The sequence below is a fragment of the Diadema antillarum genome, unplaced genomic scaffold (assembly GCF_040938485.1).
Source record: "Diadema antillarum isolate AM-2024a unplaced genomic scaffold, OU_Dant_1.0 seq00000674_RagTag, whole genome shotgun sequence".
Lineage (NCBI taxonomy): Eukaryota > Metazoa > Echinodermata > Echinoidea > Diadematoida > Diadematidae > Diadema > Diadema antillarum.
This window is the reverse complement of record NW_027271580.1, coordinates 503556-515492: the sequence shown is the minus strand read 5'-3', so window position 1 is coordinate 515492 and position 11937 is coordinate 503556. Positions and strand designations below refer to the sequence as shown.

The 11937-nt window shown below is 39.0% G+C and overlaps 1 long non-coding RNA gene across 1 annotated transcript; it reads right to left on the bottom strand.

Moving 5' to 3' along the window:
- Positions 1-8020: 8020 nt before the first annotated feature.
- On the bottom strand, positions 8021-11503 carry LOC139736942 (uncharacterized). Its single transcript, XR_011711355.1, has 4 exons — positions 11416-11503; positions 10829-10951; positions 9973-10111; positions 8021-8938 (listed from the first exon to the last, which is right to left on the bottom strand). It is a non-coding gene; the product is annotated as an uncharacterized lncRNA (long non-coding RNA).
- Positions 11504-11937: the final 434 nt, after the last annotated feature.

Below are 11937 nucleotides of genomic sequence, written 5' to 3'. Positions count from 1 at the left end.
GTGATGACCCGACAAACCATCTCTCTGGCCTAGGAGTGACCGTCGCAATCATATGGTGGCCCTGAAGTACGCTCGATGACAGGTCATGATTGTGTGCCGTGAATTTTGCGACCAGGTCGCGAAATTCGCGATTTGGGACGCCAAGTTCGTGACCAGGGTCTGGGACACAAACTTGGCGACCGGGGACACGAACTTGGCGACCGGGGACACGAATTTGGCGACCGGGGACGCAAAATTCGCGTCCTGTGGTCACGAAATTCGAGACTTCAAAATCGCTGAATTACTGAGATTCTGATAAGTATAGCACGCAAGAACTGATCACCAGTCGCACTTAAGTCCTTCTTAACTTTAAGAACGGCTTTGTGAAACACCCCCAGGTCCTTTGTGACACCTTCAACTCCCTGGCACAGAGGTGCAGCGCCTCGCCCTCTGTCAATGCGCGGAGTCACGCCCCCTCTTGGAATTTGAGAGTTCAGAGTTTAATCTGATTTCAGATTTTATTACTCTGCCCACAACCCACTTTTCAGACTTTTTGGCAATTCAAATGCATTGAAATGTTCCCAGATTAATGCATTTCAGATTTTTTTTTTGGTCAGATTTTTTTTTTCTGCAAGTACTCTCACACCTCTGCGGCTGCCCCTCCTTGATATGAGATATCCAGATTATGTGTACATGTTTGAATTGGTAATTCATCGTAGGGGCAGTGTGGTATAGTGGATAAGACTCTTGCTACTTTGAAATGGAGGGTCTGAATTCGAGTCCTGTTAAGTGCTGAAGTTCATGGACGAGATGTTTCTTTCCACAATGTCCCTCTCAACCCAGGTTGAGAAACTTGAGTATCTGGCAATGCTGGGATGATGATATAGGAAGGGCTGTCTGGACGAACAGTGCTAGCACTGAAGAAGCTACCCTGATTAGATTTATAGACCATGTTATCATTGAGAGTTTATTTAGAGGGTGTGTTTTCTCGATAAACTTCAGTTTTCCAGAAGGATAATATGTGAAGAAGTCACTGGGTAGTGGCTTTCTTCTTGATGTCTTTTTAAGTTTGGCAGTGTACATCATATCATGCTCTCCATGCCTGTTGAATATCAAGAGCTCCCTGTTTCAGTGATTCAGTCAAAGAGTCAAATCATTCAATAGTGGCATGTCAAAAATGAGATTCAATTCTTTCCCTTCTACAGACCCCCACCCCCAACAAAATTTAGATTTTGATTTAGCGTTTGTTGGGCTGAAACTTCATGAAGTGATGAACAGCAATAAATTCATCCACGGTATCCTTCTGTGAAATCTTGGGAAATACAATCTACTTGAAATTTTGCTACTACTACCCCTCTTACCTTCAACTAGTGGACCGTTCTAGTTTGTTTTCGTAAATTGATGGATTCTTCAGTTTAGGAAAGGAATATTTGCCCTGTTGTATTGAGCAATGGAGTATTGCATGAAAGTCTTGTCCTTAACAGGAACAACAATCAAAGCATGGCATTGGAAGAATCTAGCATCTATGCTTTCTATGTTTTCCCCTGTTGATTTCCAACACATTGGACTTTAGTTTGGTTGTTGTAAAATCATTTTATGTCAATGTGTTTATTTGATTCTTTTACAGCAAATGAAGAGGAAACTGGATGATGTTCACAAAAAGCTGGAAGTTTTGTATGATAAACTGAGGGAAGGGAAGGTGAGTCAAGGAGACATAATATATCAAACAAGTGTGATCTTTATATATCTTTTGTACAATGAACTTAGTGTACTGTAAAAGAAGATATTTTTGTTTGAGTAATTTTTCACGCATTGCTGAGTAATATGAATTTTTGTGTATTTTTAATTCTACGTGATCAAGACATTGCATAGTATCAACTAACAAAAATATTCACATACTTTTATTTTTGTGCTAGTTTCTGGTCATGCAAAAAGTTCCCCATGCGAAAAATACACTTTTTCGGTATAATGTACACACCCAGTCACCTTGTAGGGAGTCGATTTTTTCCAATGTCTTTCTTTGAAAGACAATTTTTGTTTGGGGGGATCATAGGGCTGATATTGCAGGACAGATGAGGAGCATATCCGTGAACACTATTGATCTGTCTGACATTCAGATGTCATTATTACAAAAACTCCTGTAACAAGGAGGGGGAGTAGTAGTTCTTCTCACCAGTTTAGCTTCTCGTGAGCATTAATCTTACCTTGAGCACAAGGGATGAGATCTTTTGAAAAGATTCTGGAATATATGATATGGGTAAGGCATGCCAATACAAGTGTATAAGACATGCTGACACAAACTACACCAGATCCCAGTGTCTATTTGCATGGTTGTTGATACAAAAAAATAGTATTTCCACCATTTTCTCACATATGTCGATACTTGTACAATGCCTGTAAACATTCTGTGCAGACACACCAAAAAATTCACCCCTTGAGTGAATTAGTAGACATTCTCATGGCCAGCAGATGGCATTGTGTAGGCTGTCAGAATGTCACTGAGCTATCATTAATTTCTTCTTTTCTGTGTTTGCGCTGGACCAGGTGTCTGCCATGATACTTCAGGGTCTGCATGAAATCGCCCAGGCCATCTCGGCCTACAACTACCAGCACGGCCTGGCCATCCACACCCGCCTCGTCACCAGCGGCAACTTCTCCGAGATCAGTGCTTTCATGCCGGGACTCAAGGTGCTCATGCAGCTGGCCATGCAGCTTCGAGTGTGATCGCGGCTAGGCACAACCCCTTCCTTCCCTTCCCTTCCCCTACCCTTCGGCCCCTTTTTGTTCCCCTGGTTCCTGTCTCCTCCCAAGTGAACCACCACTGCCAACCCCCTGCGATGAACGACCCATCTGAAGGACATTTGTGTAGAGGTAGTTTGTTGGACATTACTTTGTTGAGTCTGCAACCATTATCCCCAAAGGAGAGCTTGACTCAGTTGGGCTTTGACGAAAGCAAAAACCTGATGTGTGACATGGGGGCAGCGGAATCGCCCAGTTCCAGCTTCCAAAGCATGGACAATGGCATCAGTGTCATCTCTTTTTTTTTTGTTTCTTTCTCTCTCATTGTGGTATATTTGCTCTTGTGTCATTTTCAGGGAAGAATAATTCCAAGTGTTTTGAGAGACAGTTTTGCTTTTGAAAAAAATGCTAGAATGATTTTTGAAATTCTTCTCATTTCAAAGTGTATCATTTGACTGAAAGAGTGTGTCGATACGATTATACATTTTTGTTCTTGTAGTTACCCACAGCGTCTTTGCATAGGAATTTTCATTCTGGCGTGTAGATGAGCCAATGTGCCCTCTGCCGTTTGTTTTCCTTCATTTGCTACCAGATACTGGTGATTCTCCCCAAAGATACAGAGGATTTCATATTGCTTCCAAGGTCGAGGATGAAATGAGTCGATCACATTGCTGATAGATGATTATTCATGTCTGGGTGGGAGAAGAATTTCTGTGTACGATCTTGTTTTGTTTGTGGCATTTTGTGCTGTTTCTGTTTCTTCCCCTTTATTTGAGGGCCTGCCTCGGTAGATGTTTTTATTTGCATTCCAAACTTTCCATAAGCTGTGTTCTGCTTGATGTAGAAGGCTTACCAAGGTCTAAAACCGAGTTGCCTTCTGACAGTGGCTATGTTTGAGAACACATTGGGGCTACACAGAGTGGCTATGTTTATCAGTTACCGATAGAAGAAGGTGAAAATGCCAAGCTGAAGTGATGGTTATTATGGACCAGCACATAAACATTGAAAGAGGTAATGCCAGGTTCAGATGATAGGTGGAAGGATGGGTTGGCTCGGGAGTTCCACACAAGGTCAAAGTTCAGCAGTTTATCCACAAGGAAGATGAAACACTGTGCCAATGCGGTTTTCCCTAGCAAACATCACCATTGCAAACAAGCCTGGATTCCCAGTAGCAAGAATTGTAGTGTGAGTGAAAACACTGAGATTTTCTTGAGCAACCAAAGTATCAGGCTGCCCAGCATCTTGAGAATTCCGTGTACCATGAATGAAACTACTGGAAAAATTTGCAGTAACAACAAGCAATGGCAGTATTGAAGTTATGAGAATCTGATGTTGCATGTGGTGGCAGAGGAGAGACGGTCATGTTGTGTTTCATTTCTCCCCTATTTAACTCCCATTGTCTTCTCAAATGTGCAGTGTCGATAAATACCCATCTACATTGGTAGTGCTGTCGGTTCTGATGCAGTAACAACCACTCCTTAGATGGTGATGTTGATGTTTCCCAGAGTCGTGTGTCCCATAATGTTTCAGTGGAGCAGGTCAGGGGTTTACGGGACGTGCAGCTTTACCGTCAAAACACCTCTTTACCAAACGCGGGATGGTGTGATTCTTTGCCGTATCAAGAGTCGGTGGTTTACGAGGTTTTTGAAAGGATTTCCCGCAATTTCCTGGAGGCCTCATTCCAACAATATGCAACAAACCAAAAGACAAGGATGATATGTATATGGAATTCAAATGTATAATTGTGAGATTGTTCGAGGAATTTTGAATACTTGCCAAATAATATGCACACATGCATCACATACTGTGTGTCAATGACTATGGTCTGTTAGCATTTAGAGTAGACATTGTTTTGTGTAGCTTATGTCGACTTGTGCATGTCATAGAACTATTGTCTTATACTATGTGGCATATCTTTGATATTTTATTTTTTTCGTATGATTTTTTTTCGCCTTCATATTGCATTAAAACTTTATGATAAAGAAGTAAAAAAGCAGTCAGAGACTGTGCCACTAACTAATTATTTGCCAACATTCGTAGATATGTCCAAGATAATGAAATTCAAAGGCAATTCTTAACAAAGTTCGAAATTAAAAGAGTACATTATTGTAGAATATCTGTATCAGATGTTCCTGGATAGATCTTTCTTTACGTTGAAATGTAGAGGCAGGCTGTTTTCTTCTGTTTGTGTTCGTAGGACGTGCAGTAGGTCGTGGAAATGTTATATTTATTTGGAGGCGATTAGTGTAAACTGTGTGAGACAGGATTGGCGAGTTCAGAATGTGGAGAGGTTCACTCACCATTTCATGTTGGAGGTTTACATGACACGATGTTAAGTGAGTTCTGTGTATCACTATTTCTTTTTTTCATTCGACAGCAAAATAGCTTCTTCTTTGTTGTATCTGCAAAGTTGGGGGGGGGAGGGAGGGCAATTGAAGGAAGTGAAATTTCTGTTGGCTTGTTCAATTGTTGAAACATTATAACTTGATTTCAGCAACGAGCAGCATTACAGAAGTAACATGCAGAGGTTTGAACAACGACAACAAATTTTACGTGATGATGTACGACTTGACGCGCAATGGGGTAGGGGTTGTAAATAATGTGAATAGCAAAGGCAGATTATCTGCGTCAATCAAGCCTATACACACATAGTATCAACTATCAACATTTGTGTCAGAAGCCTATTGTATCACAGTTCCTGTAACAATACTGTGTGTGTGTGTGTGTGTGTGTCTGTGTGTGTGGGTGGGTGTGGGTGAAGAGAGGAGAGTGGGAGAGAGAAAGAGAAAAAGAAAGTGAGAGGGAAAAAAACGCGTAAAAAATTATTGAAATGCGATCGCATGTGTAGAGCGACATATCATTAAATGAGAAGTTTGGTTGGCAGAAATAGTTTAATTCATGCTAGCAGAAGAAAGATGGACGCTATGTAAAATTCATCATTTTAATACATGCAGATATTTTATAACTGTGCTCATGTACATGTTCTGTGGATTGGAGCAGGGAGAGCACCTGATTCACTGTGACTTTATATACAAATATGAATAGAGTGACGAAAATAAACATGAACTCTTGGTAAAGTGTATGATATACTGTATATCAGTTGTATCTGTGTATTCTTGTTTTTTTTTTTTTCCATTTAAGTGTCCCAGTATCACAATGCTCTGTGTGTGTGTGTGTGTAAGTATGTGTAGGTATGTGTGTGTGTAAGTATGCTTAATCTGATATATTTATGTATATAGCGTGTGCTCTACAAAAAAAAAGGAAGTTATGTTAAAAAAAGTGATTTAGTAGCACATTTTTTTTGGGGGGGTGTGTGTGTGTGTGTAATAAGGCACATTTTGATTGGCTTGATAAGGCTCATCAAAATAGCTTTTTCTGAGAGTTATGCAGAATTTAATGTCATTTTTCTTATAAAAACATGGTATGATTTGGAAAAAATCCAAATATATTGTACTGTATGTTGGAAAAATGATTCAGCAGCACAAGAAAGAAGAACACAGCTGTTTTTTTTATTGGTAATATCAATTTCATTGTTAATATGGATTTGATATTGAATGAAATTTAAATAAAGAATATTATTTAAAAAAAATGTGTGTGTGTGTGTCTGTCTGTCTGTCTGTTTGCATGTCATAGGTGAACGGTAATTGAGAGGAAAGAGAGGGAGAGAAAAAGATCATGATGAATTATCATGTATATGTCTTACTGATAAAAGCAAATAGTGCTGCCTTCTACTTGAATAATCTGGTGTACTGGTGAACTCTTTCATTACAATGAATTGGTTTCATAACAACTACATGTTTGGCTAGGAATGTATGGCACGTGAAGATTATGGGTCACATGTGCTACCATCCAACCAGCTGAGAAGTTTACAGTTGTATCACTACCAGTACCTGTTAAGAACAGCGAATGGAACGAAACTGTTGCGGAAAAAGTGGAAATGTGCTAGAGATGTGTGTGTGCGTTGTGTACTAAGTATGTTGCTAGTTAGTAGAGTAACGTTTGTTTCTGCTGTTGTGAATGTCGGGGTTAGTGATTTGTTAACTGGGAGAGTCGTATAGGCATGTGTATCCTCTCTTTAGTTAAATTCGATGTGAGACACGCAGATGCTTTCACTGGAAGAACGATATTTTTGTAAACACATGTTTATCAAAATGTTTTACTAAGGTGTTTAATCGCATTTAACATCAAACAAGCATTTCATGACAATATTTCACTTACACAGTTGTTTCTTAACTTACTCAGGATAAACAATTTCATTAACAGCTCCTTGTAAATCGATGTTCTTATCGGTTTTACCAAATGCTTGCATCACATCGAAACACTTGACACTTTAGATTAAAGCCAATTTCAAATACCATCATCCTAATCATTGGATTTTATACAGCGTATCTGATATACCTTGCATACATGTATTGGTGTTTTGCTCGAACAATTTGGCGAGTCCCCCACCATTCACATTCCTGATTTTTAAAAACACTTCACAGATTGTATAAAGAACAGAGGTTCAATGGGAACAGGAAAATGGTAATAACTTGGATTGAGATCAAACACTGTAAAATGTCGACATCTGTGCAGTCAAGCTCTTTCTTCCACACAAAATACACAACGAAAAAGTGAACCACGTTATAACGGGATAGTCGGGACAGTGAGATTTTCTTGTTACATGTATAACAAGATCTCGTTAAAATAGATGAAGTAAATACGGTATGAAATTACAGTAAAAAAAAAAGAAAGAAAAGAAAAAAAAAAAAAGATCAGTCAGACCCTGTAGCGCAAACGAAATCTCCTATCCGTGTTTGCTATGTCATGACGAGATTCGCTTGTAACATACACCCCCCCAAAAAAAAAATAAAATAAAAATTGATAAATAGATAAATGAAATAAAAATAAATAAATAAAAATTGTGATCATCTCGATCATGCTCGTGTGTGCACATGATTCAACCTGAGCGATTGGTCCATTGTAGGATAATATACAACCACCAACTACGGTATTTACAATTAAAAAAAAAAATGTATGGCCGCAACACGATGAATGTTGATAAAAATGTAATCAATTTTCAAGTGTATATGATAAGCTAATTTCGTCGTATACAGAGTAACCTGTTCCCGATACGGGACTCTCAGTGTGTGCTTACACTATGCACAGTACCCACCATGGGGGGGGGGGGGGGGGGGGGTAACATTGTGAACTTGTAAACATTCCTGAGGGAACATAACATTTAGCTTTGCTGTAAATGTAATCTAACACCTCATAAACATATTTACGACATTATAGTCTCTGAGACGCCAGCAATTATACAGTTCTTAACTGTTGCAGCATTTGAGGGGGATCAGAACGGTTGCTGTTACCAGCGTTTAGATTTGCTCTCCAGTGACAAAATTCTACTGTGTATGTTAGTTTCACAGGGGACAATAAATTTCTTGGTTCCGTATCCAATATTCAGTATCACAGGCCATGCCTCTTTCATTATTAAGTGTTTGAAGAATTTCTTCCGCCATTAAAGACTCGTTCAATCATTAAAAGATTTCTGAGAACTGAAATGGACAAAATCTAATCGTGTTGATATTAAACTTTTAAATTTATATAACAACATTGAGCTGTACAAAAAGAGGAATTGCTATGTACATTCCCATCAAAGAGGTCTTATTTCACCTACAGCTGACCCTGAGTACAGTCAATATTCCAGGTTTAGATTACAATGAGAATGAATGCGAATACTTCCACCATTCAAATCACCGTGTCATCGCCTCCTTTCAAATCCTTTATTTATTGTTGTCATATCGTAATGTACGAATTCTATGACAACCACAGTCTCCTCTTGGTGCAAATTTCCATTATCTGACCATGATCAGCCGCACAGGATATTTGAAGAAACTCCATTCCTTTCACTGTACAGAACTATCAGATCGAATAGCACATCATATTAGGTAAGTATAATAACACATTTACAGCCTTGGTTTTTGTATAAATGCCAGTAAAGCCACTTAGAGACCAATTCACGGTGCAATGAGCTTGTTCATTTTCCTCGTACAGGTCAAAGGAAGACGGGTGGCTGGTCCATGAACATGACACGTCTCGTATACTTCCATTATTCAGCGCCTTTTCCGCTTGTCGTCACACGTCCTACAACACACCTTGCTGTACCCGGGGAAATTGCAGAACGTCTCAAAGCTTGACTCTTCGCATAGTACACTGTCTTGTGGTACGCACTCATTTACTGCAAGAGGACAGTGAGATAGAAAACGGAGTTAGATTGTTTTGGTATTAGTCAAACCTTATTTTTGTATATCTAAAATTTAGCATATTTATTTTTTACATGGTTTTAAAGGTATACAGGGTAGTTAAGTCTTGAGGACAACTGACAAGCCAAAAAGGCAATTTTGAAAATAGAAAAACACCGAAAAGACATTTGAAACTGGAAATTACAAAAATCTGCCCATACAAAAAAGCAATGATACCATTCATGCTATTACTACCCATCCATATATACACACTCTGAAATACAGACCTACCAACCACCCCTCCCGCATACACAGGCACACACACACACACACACACACACACACACACACACACATACACACACACATACAGAGATAGCACAACTGACCCCCGCCCAGTGATATGTCACACATCAAAAAGTAGGTAAGGAGCGCCTAGGACAAGTGTGGATTGAGTGAATGCAGCAATATCAGTAGAACACATCCGTGAAAATTTGAGGAAAATCAGACAATTCTTTCAAAAGTTATGAATTTTTAAATATTTGCACAGTCACTGCTGGATGAGGAGACTACTACAGCGTATGATGTCACATGCGTAGAACGATATATAAGGAAAATATATATAGGCCTAAATGAATTTCATAAAATTTTACTTTTTGAAAAAAAAAGCACATTTCCTCGACTTGTCACTGACGTATTTTAAAGGTAATATTACCTCCCCCCCCCTGCCTTCTGAAAGAAGGAAGTCAAGTCTTCTTTTATTAGGCCTATGCGAGAAAAGTGAAAATATGTTGAATTTTCTTTACATTTTCTTTATATCTTTGTACACATGTGACATCACAAGCTGTAGTAATCTTCTCATCTAGCAGTGACTTAGCAGAAACTTCAAAAATTCATAATTTTTGAACGGATTGTCCGGTTTTCTTCAAACTCTCACTAATGTGTTCTACTTATATTGGTGCATTCACCACATGTCTATGAAAGTGAACTTGTCCTTTAATCATTTCGTTTGTCAATCATGTCTACTTACCGGGACATGCATCCTTCTGACACGACTTTGTACTGGGCGGCTGCAATCCTGTACATTCGTAGTCTACTGCGAGGGCGCCCTCGGGGACAAGACACGTGACATCCCGTTGTTTGACCCCCGGTCCACACGTTACGGAACACTGTCATTTGTAAATGTGAATGAATAAAGAAAAGTGCAAGTTACCCAGGTTTAAGCTCATTTTTGCTGTCCTCATGTATAATACGAACACGAATATAAAAATCGCATTCAAAATAATCATTAAAAGTTTGCCCTTGTTCGTTGTCTATATAAGTTGTAGTTTAAATCATGCGATACAATATCCTCTGTCATTGACAGTGAAGAAAGCAAAACATACAAACAAACAAATACTGGTAGTATATTACATATTTCTTAAATATACCTTTTGAGGTTTTTTTTTTCTGTGTAAGGAGTCTTTCGTTTCACTTAGACACTAAAACATGATATGGATAAAGATCTTGAAGCATTTTTCTCATAATCAACTTCCCATCAGGTCGTAATTCAAATCAATTTCTTGCATTCTTTTTCTACGAAGACAGGTGATGCTGTATGGAATTGATTCTACAGTTTTGAGAAGTAATCATATTTTTTTTTCTGTGAAGATGACTAGAGGAATGATGGAAGTAAGAGTGGTCCTAGGGGGATAGGTGGTTTTTTTTTTTGTAACAAAGAGTTATTAGGCCTACATATACATGTTCTGAAGCGTATAAAATCGGTTCTGCATAATCACGGTGGTCGCTTTAAAGTAAGCTTTCCTGCTTATAGCATCCAAAACATACTGGCATACAAACACACGGACACAGACGTAACAGATGAACAAATGATTGTGGGCACATACCTGAGACCACGCCCCTGTTTTCCACGTGGACGGACATTTCGGTAACCCACACTGTTCTGTCTCGGGCGGGCGGGGTTCTGTGCAGCTCGCAGGGTCTGCGAATTCTTTTTCTTCACCGATGAACTGGGGATTCAATAGAACGTGGGTTAAAAACTCTTAAGGTCAACTTTGAAGGAAGATTAGAAAGTTCTGACAGAAAGACAATGCGTCATTGTTAACATGAGTGAACAAAGTATGATAAAGAGCATGACCTTCTTTTTTTGTTTGTTGAAAGAACAATAACATTTTGGGGAACAGCGAATTTCAAACCCACGGAAATGGCAGAGTTGACAGAAAAGTGTCACCAATAACCCTTCCCCCGGAAAAAAAAAAATGCATTCAAAAAAGAGTCAACTCTTCGTGAAAGAACAAAATATTGAGTTAGACAAACCCACATCGTGATGCCCTCTTGTTTTCTATAATAATTGTTTTGTTTTTTTCTCTGCTGAATACTATACGATAAGAATAAGTGTACTTAGTGATACAAGACAGCGTCGACAAAATTTGTCAAAAGACTAATGGGGAGGAGGTGAATAAGAGTGGGTTACCTGGAAGCAGGCGACAAGCCGCGTCCTGGAAGCACTACCCCCGCAGGTGGCGCTGCACTCACTCCAGTCCGTAGCTTGCCACTCGTACCTACACAGGTCGACAAATGCATTAGAAAACAAAACTGGTTTCGTGTTATCTTACTGTATGTATATTCAATTTGATTATGTATATACGAATGTATGCATGCATGCATGTTTTAATGTATAGGCCCTAGATATAAATACAGCATTATACAGCAAAACAAATATACAGACAACGCCTTTCACCTTCCTGAGCTATCTTTAGAAGATTGTGAAGAAGCGTTCAGTATAACTCGTAGACATCATATCAAAATAACAATTTCTCTGAAAGCAGCAAAATATCCTACCACTCACGAAAAAAAAAGGTTTTCTCTTCTCATATTCCTTAGACAAAAAAAAACCCTCTAATCATCGCAACTGCGGTACGCGAGTCTGTAAAAGAAAGGTCTTATGCTGCTCCTTTAGCTTGTCTTCTTCAGAATCAAGACTTATACTCTGTTA